General features: G+C 32.8%; 1 non-coding gene across 1 annotated transcript; it reads left to right on the top strand.

Moving 5' to 3' along the window:
- The first annotated feature begins 10,501 nt into the window (after positions 1-10,501).
- Positions 10,502-10,607, top strand: LOC131169568 (small nucleolar RNA R71). Its single transcript, XR_009140492.1, has one exon. It is a non-coding gene; the product is annotated as a small nucleolar RNA R71 (small nucleolar RNA).
- The last annotated feature ends 368 nt before the right edge of the window (positions 10,608-10,975 follow it).

Genomic DNA, 10,975 nt, shown 5'->3' with positions numbered 1-10,975 from the left:
TCTGAATTCAAGATCCAAGTTGATTCTAATTTCCAGTTATCAACCTCTAGATTCAAGACCTAAGTTAATTTTAAATTTTCAGTTGTTAACCTCTGGATTCAAGATCCAAGTTGATTTTAATTCTCAGCATTTTAAATTCCTTCCATCAACCTCTAGATTCAATATCTAAGTTGATTTTAAATTTCCAGTTATCAACCTCTGGATTCAAGATCCAAGTTGGTTTTACTTTTCAGGATTTTAATTTCTTGTTATCAACCTCTGGATTCAAGATCCAAGTTGATTTTAATTTTTAGCATTTTCATTTCATGTCATCAACCTCTGGATTCAAAATCCAAGTTGATTTTAATTTCCTATCATCAACCTCTGGATTCAAGATCCAAGTTGATTTTAAATTTCTTGTCATCAACCTCTGGATTTCAAGATCTAAGTTGATTTTAAATTTCCAGTTATCAACCTCTGGATTCAAGATCCAAGTTGATTTTAATTTCATGTCATCTGTAACACTCTCACTGTAGCAATTTCGCACATTCTACTGTTCCGGTGACCGGTGTCGGTCTGGATAGCTAGAACGTCTAGAAAAATATTTAGACTAGAGTGAGGAGTCAAAAATAACTCAAATAATAGTAAGAAAGATTAAGAAAAAAATTTTAGAAATAAAATACAACTAAGTTAAATGAGCCGGTGCCCTAGCAATGGGTAACCTAGTGGGAAGTTGCGGTCTTCCCAATTAGAAGCCCTAAACCCGAGAGAAAATTCGTGAAATAATTTTTGGAACTCCAAAGAAGAGTCATTGAGGTTTTAATGGCATTATAATGCCAAGAAAATGCTTAGAAAAATTTTTAGATCGGTACAGACAATTTTAGTCCGTTAAGCAAAACAAAAGGCATTTTGGTCATTTCGCCTTCAGAGATGATTTTTGACCAACTTGTCTATTTAAGTAAATAAATTATATGACATAAAATATGAATAAATATTGCTAAAAATTTAATTAAAAATGAGTAGAAATGAAAGAAAAGAAAAATTACATCATGCTTGAGTAAGCATGATGCAATTAAAAGCCCTCTGCCAATCACCATGAGACAACCATTTAATAAACAAATAAAAAAGAGATAAATGAGTAAAAAAAAAATGATAAGGCTATCTTCTTCTCCAGCCATTCTCCCATCCAACCCTCTCTTCTCCATTTTCCTCTCAAATTCTTTCATTTTCCTATCATTAAAACACAATTTCAAGCTTCCAAACCATTACCTTCCTTCACAAAATTAGTTGCCAGCCTTGATAAACCTCTATAGCCAGCCATAAAACCCAAGGAAAGTGGGAAGAAAAGTGAAAGAAAAATATAGTTGGCAGCCCCAAAGAGGTGAATCAAGTGTTGGGTTGATTGAAGGTTGCTTGGAGCTAGAAGAATAAGGTTAGTGCTAGAAATTCTCTTAGAATTTAAAATTTATGCAAGTTGATTTAGGGTTTGCTAAAATTTGGAATTTTGTGTTGTGACTTGAATTTGATGATGTTGAGGTTGATTATTGACTATTAGAAGTGTTATAAATGTGAATTGAAGTTTAAAAGTTGGGTGGAATTGAAAATTGGGAGTATTGTTCTTATGTAGGAAATTAGGACCTATGAGTCCAGTGCCTTGTTTGAGCTATAACTGAAATTGTGTGACTCCAATTGGTATGAGGCCAATTGAAAGTGAAACTAGACTCAAAATGCCTCATTTTTCATGAAGAAACAATGCCCAAATTCTGTCCAAATCTTGACCAATTTACTGTCCCAATCCGAAAATCCAAACACTAAACCCAGAAAAAATACCAAATGAACATGTTCATTTGGCCATAACTTCCTCTAGACAGGTCCAAATGACCTGATTTTTGTGTCATTGGAAAGATTAGACATAGGACTACAACTTTCATTAAGAACACCAAGCCCAGAAATGCCTTTAACCAAATGAAATTATTGGCCCAAGTGAGGTAACCAAACTGACCATAACCATTCTACCCAGAATTTCTTGGACTAAAGCGCACTCGACCATTTTTGGCAAAATGGCCATAACTTGGTTTATAAAAATCCTAATGCAATGAAACCAATGGAAAAAGTTTTATAAGAAATAAGCCTACAATATTGGTCTTTCGACCAAAACCCAGAATCCAAAGGAATTAGGTCAAATGCTTGAAAGTACTTAGTACATCCAAACCTGGAAATTTATCCAATTTCATCTGACCCCATATTAGTGTTTATAGCATATCTTTCACCAGAAAACTCTATGTAGGATGAGCCATACCTTTTCAGAAACCTAAGACACAGAGATCTAACTTTGTTTTAGAAACCTTCCTCAAATTATGAATGTAAGAACCCTAAAAATCCACTTGCAGTCACTGACCTGAACTGGAACCCGAAATCCATAGGGTACTGGAATCTAGGCTAATTAAATTAGTATAATTAATTCTACAAAACTTAGAAAATTATAATTAAAATTTTTGAGTGACTATAAGACATAGGGAAACAAATTATATGGGAACACTAAGCCTAAAAGTTATTACAATGTGTCCAATTAAATTGGAAAAAGATAATGCCAAAATCTACCTAATTAAAGAGACAGAATCAGGAAATGAACCAGTTATGGTTACTTGGCCATAACTTGGGTTGTGTAGGTTCAATTGGTGCAAAACCAATCGAACATGAAACTAAACACATAATGGCACAACTTTGATGAAGGAACCGTGTCCAGAAACTAAACTTAGGATGCCCTAAAAATTGACTAAATCCGGGTAACTTACATTCTGCTAGGCAAAATGACCAAATGAACAATATTTGTTCAAATGGTCATAAATAAGTGTAGAAAAGTTCAATTGATCTGAAATTTTACCAGTAGAAAGCTGAGACATAGCCCTACAACTTTTATGAATGAAACAAACCCAAATTTTGATCATAACATATCCAGAAACTGACCTGCAGTCAGTACACAAAAACTGTAGAATTTATTCTGCCTAGAAATTCTAGAAAAATTGCAATCCGGCCAGTTATGGTGTTTAGCCCATAACTTGAGCTAAAATACTCCAAATGGAGTGATTCAAAAAGTGAAATGTAACTAGACACAATAAGGAACAACTTTGATGAAGAAAAGTTAGCCTAATTTCCACTGTAGAATTGTCCAATAGAACAGTAAACTTTGGTAATCAAAACTGAAAATTTAGAAATGCATCTAGGGGACTTTAAATTGCAATTGGTAATTAATACTAACAAATGTAAAACTCAAAATGTGGGATCTTGGTGTAATTAGAATTAAGATATCCATTAAGTATGAAAAAGTTAACATTTTGGTTAACTAGTAAGGTAAATAGTAATCAAAATGATTAGCAAATTAAGATGAAGACCTAAAACCAATTCTAAGCTTAAATGCTTAGATTTGTATGACAAATGTGGACTATGCATCTTAGTCAAAATTGTTAAAGGAAAATTAAGGCCATAAATTTGAAATCCATGAAAAGTTCATGGATTGCTTGAAACATGAAAAGTAAGTCACCTAATTGATGTGAATAGGTAGTTAGGGCTCATATGCCCATCACAACTAGAATTAATAAAATATTAGTAATCAACTTGAAATATAAAATTTGTAATTACATAAGTAGACTTTTAAATGTATAAATGAGAAAGGAAAAATGTTTTGAATACAATAGTACATGTGAACCATTGTTTTGAATTGTGATCAATATGAATAACATAATGAATGAATAAATGAATCATATTAATGTATGAATGAGACATTAGCTCTCATTATTGTAGAAAGGAAAAGTACTTTGAGTACAATGGTATAAAAGGATAATTGATGTGAATTGTGATCATATAAATGATCAAATGAGTGTATAAATTATAATTGAAATTTATCATGAAATAATGAAGTTATAAAACACAATATATTAACAATTAATGGTACTAATGTGCCCATGTATTACCTAGACACGTGTGTCAGATTAGATAGATTGGCATGCCAATAGGATATTGTTTTAGCAGTACTGTGAAAGGCTTTATGCCTGTATTTATGACTTTATGCCCGTACTCATGGCTTTATGCTAGCATTCATGGCTTTATGCACGCACTTATGGCTTTATGCCCGCACTCATGGCTTTTATGCCCAATTATGTGTTATCATGGCTTTTTAACCATACTGACTGCATACGTGGTTGACGTTCTACATCCCATGGTATGACGGCCCAAGGCACCGCGGTGTCCAATGCCACCGACCCGTTATCTAGTTTAGTCAGCCTGTCATAGGTTACCTGGGCAGTGAAATTTATTGAAATAAGTTAAAAATATTAGAAACTAAATAAATAAGTGAGAAAAATCTGAAAGGTATTAAACTAGTATTAAGAATTTAATTATTATGAAATGATCCACAACACATAGAAAATATTAAGAGAGTAAATGAAATACTAGCAAAATAAGCATAATGTAAGTAATTATTAGAAATTCATCCTCCATAATAATATAAATATAAACTAAATATTTAGATTTATTTGTACATTATATAAATGATTATTGTAAATTTATGACAGAAGAGATTCTAGAGAACAACATAAATGACGAAAAATATACTGTATGGCAAATTTCATATGAACCCAGTAAAATTCTTGAGTATAGAAAATATGCTCCAATTATTTTTATTTGCATACATTATTTCTTGTTATATTATTGCACCACTAAGCAGCAATGCTTAGTGTGATGGATTTGTTTCCTCGTACAGGTAATGAAGTTAAAGCCCATCGAATACTAAACAGGGCTTTTGGAGTTCTAATCTGCAGAATGTCAAAGGTTGTCACCTCCTCAGCAATGCATGTAGATAGGGCCCATATAGATCATATTATGTATTTTGTACATTATAATTAGCTATTATTTATAATGTAAACTATGAATTGTATGTTGAAATATAGATTATGGAACTGTAGTTAATTTGTTAATCATGTAAATTAATGAAACTTGAGAATTTATATATATAAATTGTGCATGAATGGAAATGCATGGAAATGAACATGCAATTGAGATATATGATTGAGATTTGAAATATGAGATGGTTATGAGAACAATTTTTGAGATTTTTATTGTAAAATATTATTGAAAATTTTAAGCAAGTGAATAATGAAGTATGCCAACTGGAAATAAAATAGGAGAAACTCTGTTAGTTTCTCCATAGAATATGAATTATTTTAAAATATAATGAGTTTAAAATTACTAAAATAATAAAGTAAGATAAGATAGGGTGCTCCGGCACCGAATGTAGCACGCCTTGCTCAGCTACACTATAGACGGGTGAGGGGTGTTTACATCATCAAACTCTGGATTCAAGATCCAAGTTGATTTTAATTTCTTGTTATCAACCTCTGTGTTCAAGACTGATGGTTACCAATTCCACCAAAAATTAACTAGAATTACCAGTAATAGAATATTTTTCTAAATGAATGCAATAAGTGGTAATCTAGGTCAAACCCTAGAGACTGAGTTACTAAATTTCGTGCACGTGTGTAATAGAAAAATAACAAAGATTAGGGGGGGGAGGGGGGGGGTTGTAACACTAAATCAGAAGAAATCAAGTTCAGAAATTAAAGAGATAATTTAGATATAAAACTCTCAATTTAAACAAACTTCAGTCCAAGGTAATTCGCATTCCAATGCATGACTCAATCATAGACAAAAGAAATACAATTATCTCTTATTGAATAATTAACGTAGATTAACCAAACAACGAGGTAAAACCCCTAACTTCCCTATACTCATCAATTCAAACCCAGCACTCTTGTTGACTCTAATGATTAACTGAATTGGTATTAAGCAATCCTCATCAAATTAATAACTGCTTTGAGAACAGGAAGTAGTTAAGCTGAACAACTATTTATAAATCATAAATCATTTAATTTATCCTATTATTTCTTTAGGTTATTATCGAAAACTTAGATTATAATCAATAAAACCTAATGGCTACTCACATTCAATCTTACACAACAATTATGGGTTATCAAGATGAACTAGCAATTAATCACATCAAACAATTAAATAATAGGCCTTTTTAGCAAATCATTTAATAGATCAAAAACAATGAAATCAAGAAACAATAGATATTCAAAAGGGCATAATTTAAATTAAGAACTTGGTCTCAAAACTTATGCATAAGAACTATAATCCCTTGAACTGAATTTAAAAACTTAGCTGCTCATGTTTATGGCTTACAGAAAAATAAAGAAATAATGAAGAAATCTAAAACTATGGACGTGAATGGAGAATGAAGGTGTGAATGGCGGTGTGTTAAAGGTCTTTAAGGTCTGAATGAATGTCCGCTACTGCCAAAGATGAGCTTTATAATAAAAAACCTAATCCATAGATAAGAACCAAACTTAGAAAATTTTTGAAATTTAAAAAGATAAATTCTCTACTCTGCAATCATGGCCAATTTTCAGCCACTTTCCTTCCGATTCTGTCTCTAACTTCTTTAAGAAAGTTGTAGCCCTACTTCTTAGCTTTCCAACGAGTACTCATTTGCCCAAATTGGAGGTCTATAGCCCAACTTATGTGCCAAAAATCGAAACTGGTTCTAACAGAGTATCCAGCCCATAAATTTGACTTTATTGCCATTTTTAACCACCAAAACGATGTAGTCTTGTCTTCAGTCCTTCATAGAAATTGTAAAGGTGGTTCTTAAGGTTCAATTGGGCCTAGGTTTGCTTTATTTGGATAATTGGAGCTCTAAATATAAAATAAATCCCAAAACTGGTCATGACACATCAAGTGTGGGCTTTTGTAATAGATCCATAGCTAATTTTGACAAACTTGGAGACTAATTTGGGCTTTGATCCCTGTTTGTTATTTGTAGTGCTCTGACTTAGTTTTTCATTGAATTAAACAGCATTGGATCTAGAGACCCACAACTTTAGAAACACCTGAAAAATACAGCAAAGGTCAAATTAATATACATGTTGAAATTTTCTCAATTTAACACAATTATTCCAACAACTCTCTAAAAATATGCCTAATTGATAATTATACTTTAATCAACTAAATTAGGCATAAAAATACACTAGAAGCACTAAATATGATGGGAGTAAAAATATTAATTATGCACTTATCAAAATTCCCCCACACTTAGATTTTTGCACGTCCTCGGGCAACACTAAACTAAACCAATCTAAAAATTTCAATGAAACACAGAATTTATACACTATAAAACAAATGATAAGAAATCAAGAAGCATAACATATCATGAACCAAAAGTATCTTAACAAAGTCAAGCTGAAATTAACAAAAATTTATCTTTCAAAAAGTGGCTCACTAAAAATGGTGGACACTCACATGACACTCAAATCACTCAAGTGTTTAGGAGGGTTTAAAACATGCACTCAAATTCAATTCATGGAATGAAACTACCATATGCTTGCTTATTCATCCAATCTCTGTCACTTATTTCATATGCATAACATAAATCAAAAGGTCTTTAAAATTGGTTGTAATGGGGCTAAGGTAAAGGTATGGAAATAAGGTTAAATGAAGCTAAAGAAAGAACTAATAGAACATTGAAATAATCTTTATTTCTTCTATTCTTTCCCTTCACATATATGTCAATAAAGTCCAAAAAAAAAATCCCAAATCATTTTTTTCTTTTTTTTTTTTTTTACCATGTAGCATTAGCACCCATGCCAATTATTTCTTTTCAACTTCTTCTTCTTTTTCTTCTTTTACTTTTTTGTTTTTTTGTTTTTTTGTTTTTGCTTTTTTTTTTTTGCATAAAAAACCAACAACTCACATATTACATCCCATACAATATTGTTAAAATCCAATTGCATTTCAAATATTCTATTAGTTCTCAGGTGATAAAGAGGATAAAAGGAATAAGGTTTAGGCTCATATTCCAAGTTTCAACAAAGAAAAGGTATAATTTAAGCTCAAAGGGTCTCACTAAAGTCAATACATAAGGTTGGCTTTTTAAGGTAAAAATGATTAAATCCTAATTTGCCTTTATCATTTTTACATGTGCATATAATCATGTGACCTCAATTGGATTAAAAGCAAGTTCTAGAGTAACAAATCATGAATGAATAACACTCACAAAAAAAAAAAAAAAAGATTGACATATAAGAGGTCAATTTAAATCAAGGCTAAAAAAAAACTCACACAAGAAATGTTTTTCATCGTCCACCAATTTTAGCTTATCAACTAATCAAAATCAAAACTCAAGTTAATTATAAGCCTGAATATGCAAGTTCATTGATTCAATCATGTTATGCATATCTCAAACTTCATTAATTTTTTTCATAACATAAGAACTCTATAAACCATTGAAAATTTGAAAACCTTTTCCCCACACTTAAAACTCACATTGTCCCCAATGTAAAGCCCAAATGCAAAAGAAAAAAATCCTAGAGAATAAAATAAGATAAGGGAAAGAAAACAAATCAGATTGTGGCTAATGAGCCACCCATGGGTTGCCTCCCAAGTAGTGCCTTTGTTTAACATCGTTAGCTCAACATGGCAAAGCTCCTTAATCCAAATAAGTTGGGTTACTCAATTTGAGCTCCTCCAATGAATGCTCCTGAAACCCCTCATAAAATGGCTTGAGTCTATAACCATTGACCTTGAACACCATGTTAGTTCCTAAACTTTGAATTTCAACTGCACCATAAGGAAACACATTAGTAACAATAAAGGGGCCAATCCAACGATAACGCAACTTACCAGGCATCAGCTTCAATCTAGAATTATGCAACAAAACTTTTTACCCAATCACAAACTACTTTCTTAGAATTAGTTTGTCATGGAATGCCTTTGTCATTTCTTTATAGATCCTAGAATTCTCATATGCCTCAAGTCGAATTTCTTCTAATTCATGCAATTATAATTTTCTTTCTAACTCATCCTCCATGCTTAACTCAAAAACATCCTGCACAAATGTATCAATAACATCAATAGAAAAGATAGAATGATCATTAGCAGGATACTTCATAGCATCAAAGATATTAAATTTGACAGTCTCTCCATCAAACTCCATAGTTAAGGTACCATCATCCACATCAATTTTTGTCCTGGTAGTTTTTAGGAAAGGTCTTTCAAACAAAATAAAAGCTTAGTTTGGTGAGGGAGCATTATCCTCCATATCCAAAATGTAGAAATCTATAGGAAAAATCAACTTTCCAACTTACACCAAAACATCCTCAACTACTCCTAATGGGTAAACATTAGAACGATCAGCTAACTAAATAATGACATTGGTTTCTTTCAATGGACCCAAATTTAAAGTTTGAAAAACTGAATATGACATAACATTAATAGATGCTCCTAAATCTGCCATTGCATGTTCAAATCTAGAATCACCTATTTTGCAGGGAATAGAAAACGAACCTGGATCCTTACACTTGGGGGGTAATTTTCGCTGAATTAATGCTGACACATTTTCCCCAACACTGATCTTCTCATTATTCCTCAACTTGCACCTTGTAGTACATAATTCCTTATGGAATTTAGCATACTTGGGGACTTGTTTAATCGCATCAAGTAAAGGTATATTAACCTCTACCTTTCTGAAAGTCTCTAAAATCTCTTTCTCTTGTTCTTCTCTCTTAATCTTGGCCAACCTGCTAGGGAATGGAGGGAGAATAGAATTATTAGCCTTATTCAGTTCAAGTTTAATATTTACCTCAACTTTAGGAACTTCGGACTCTTTTGCTCCTTGCTTCTTCTTTTTCATTGACTCATGTAGAGTCTGATTATCAACTTCTTTCTCACTCCGCAACACTATAGAACTTGCATTTTCTCTGGGATTCATAACTGTTTGTAATGGAAGCTTTCCATAACCTTGAGCTTCAAGCATACTCATAGATGAAGCTAACTGACCAATCTGCCTCTCTATGTTTTGAATGCTATTTTTGGCTTCCTATTAAAACCGTTGTGTATTTCTAGCCAAAGCCTTAACAATTTCATCGAGTGACATACCTTGATTTGAGGGGAGTGAAGGTGGTTGATTCACTTGTGGTCTCTGCTGCTGATATCAGTTTTGTACTGGTTGATTCCCATAACTCAAATTGGGATGATCTCGCCATCCTAAATTATAAGTATTAGAAAAGGGGTCATACCTGCGTTGTGGTTGTCCATAATTTCCTACTGCATTAGCATGTTGCATTAATTCATCCTCTTGTAACGCAAGACACATGTCAGTAGCATGACCCAAACTCGAACAAATTCCACATACCTTAACTATTTGCATGTTCCCTATAGCCAACTGCCTCACCAAAGAAGTTAAATTAGAAATCTATTTCTCAAGGTTAGATGTACTTACCTCATTAACCTTCTTAGGTGTGTGATCCAATCTCATCCCAAACTGCTGAGAGTTTGCTGCCATGTTAGCAATCAGCCTCCTTGCTTTTTCTGGTGTCTTGTTAACCAAAGCTCCTCTACTAGTAGCATCTATCATACTGCGGTCCATTGGTAAAAGTCTCTTATAGAAATATTGAATCAAAGCTGCTCACTTATTTGATGATGAGGACAACTTGCACACAGCTTCTTGAATCGCTCCCAATACTCATACAAACTTTCTTCATTGTACTGTCGGATGCCACAAATTTCTTTTCTTATGTAAGCAGCATAGGAAGCAAAAAAATACTTCTCCAAAAATATCTGCTTCATCTCATTCCATGAGTTGACAGATCCAGAAGGAAGGTAATACAACCGATCCTTAGTTGTGCCTTCCAGTGAGAAAGGGAAAGCTTGAAGCTTAGTCTAGTCCTTTGAAACTCCTTGAGGTTTCATGCTGGAACACACAACATGAAATTCCTTTAAATGCTTATGTGGATCCTTACCTGAAAGACCATGAAACTTAGGCAACAAATGGATTAGTCCAGACTTTAACTCAAAAGCAACGTTTAAAGTAGGGAATTGCATACATAAAGGCTGTTAGTTTAGATTAGGAGCAACTAACTCTTTCAAAGTCCTAGCAGCCATGGTT

Source organism: Hevea brasiliensis, chromosome 1, assembly GCF_030052815.1.
Source record: "Hevea brasiliensis isolate MT/VB/25A 57/8 chromosome 1, ASM3005281v1, whole genome shotgun sequence".
In the NCBI taxonomy this organism is placed as follows: domain Eukaryota; kingdom Viridiplantae; phylum Streptophyta; class Magnoliopsida; order Malpighiales; family Euphorbiaceae; genus Hevea; species Hevea brasiliensis.
The sequence above is the reverse complement of the archived record's forward strand: the minus strand, read 5'-3'. Positions and strand labels throughout refer to the sequence as shown.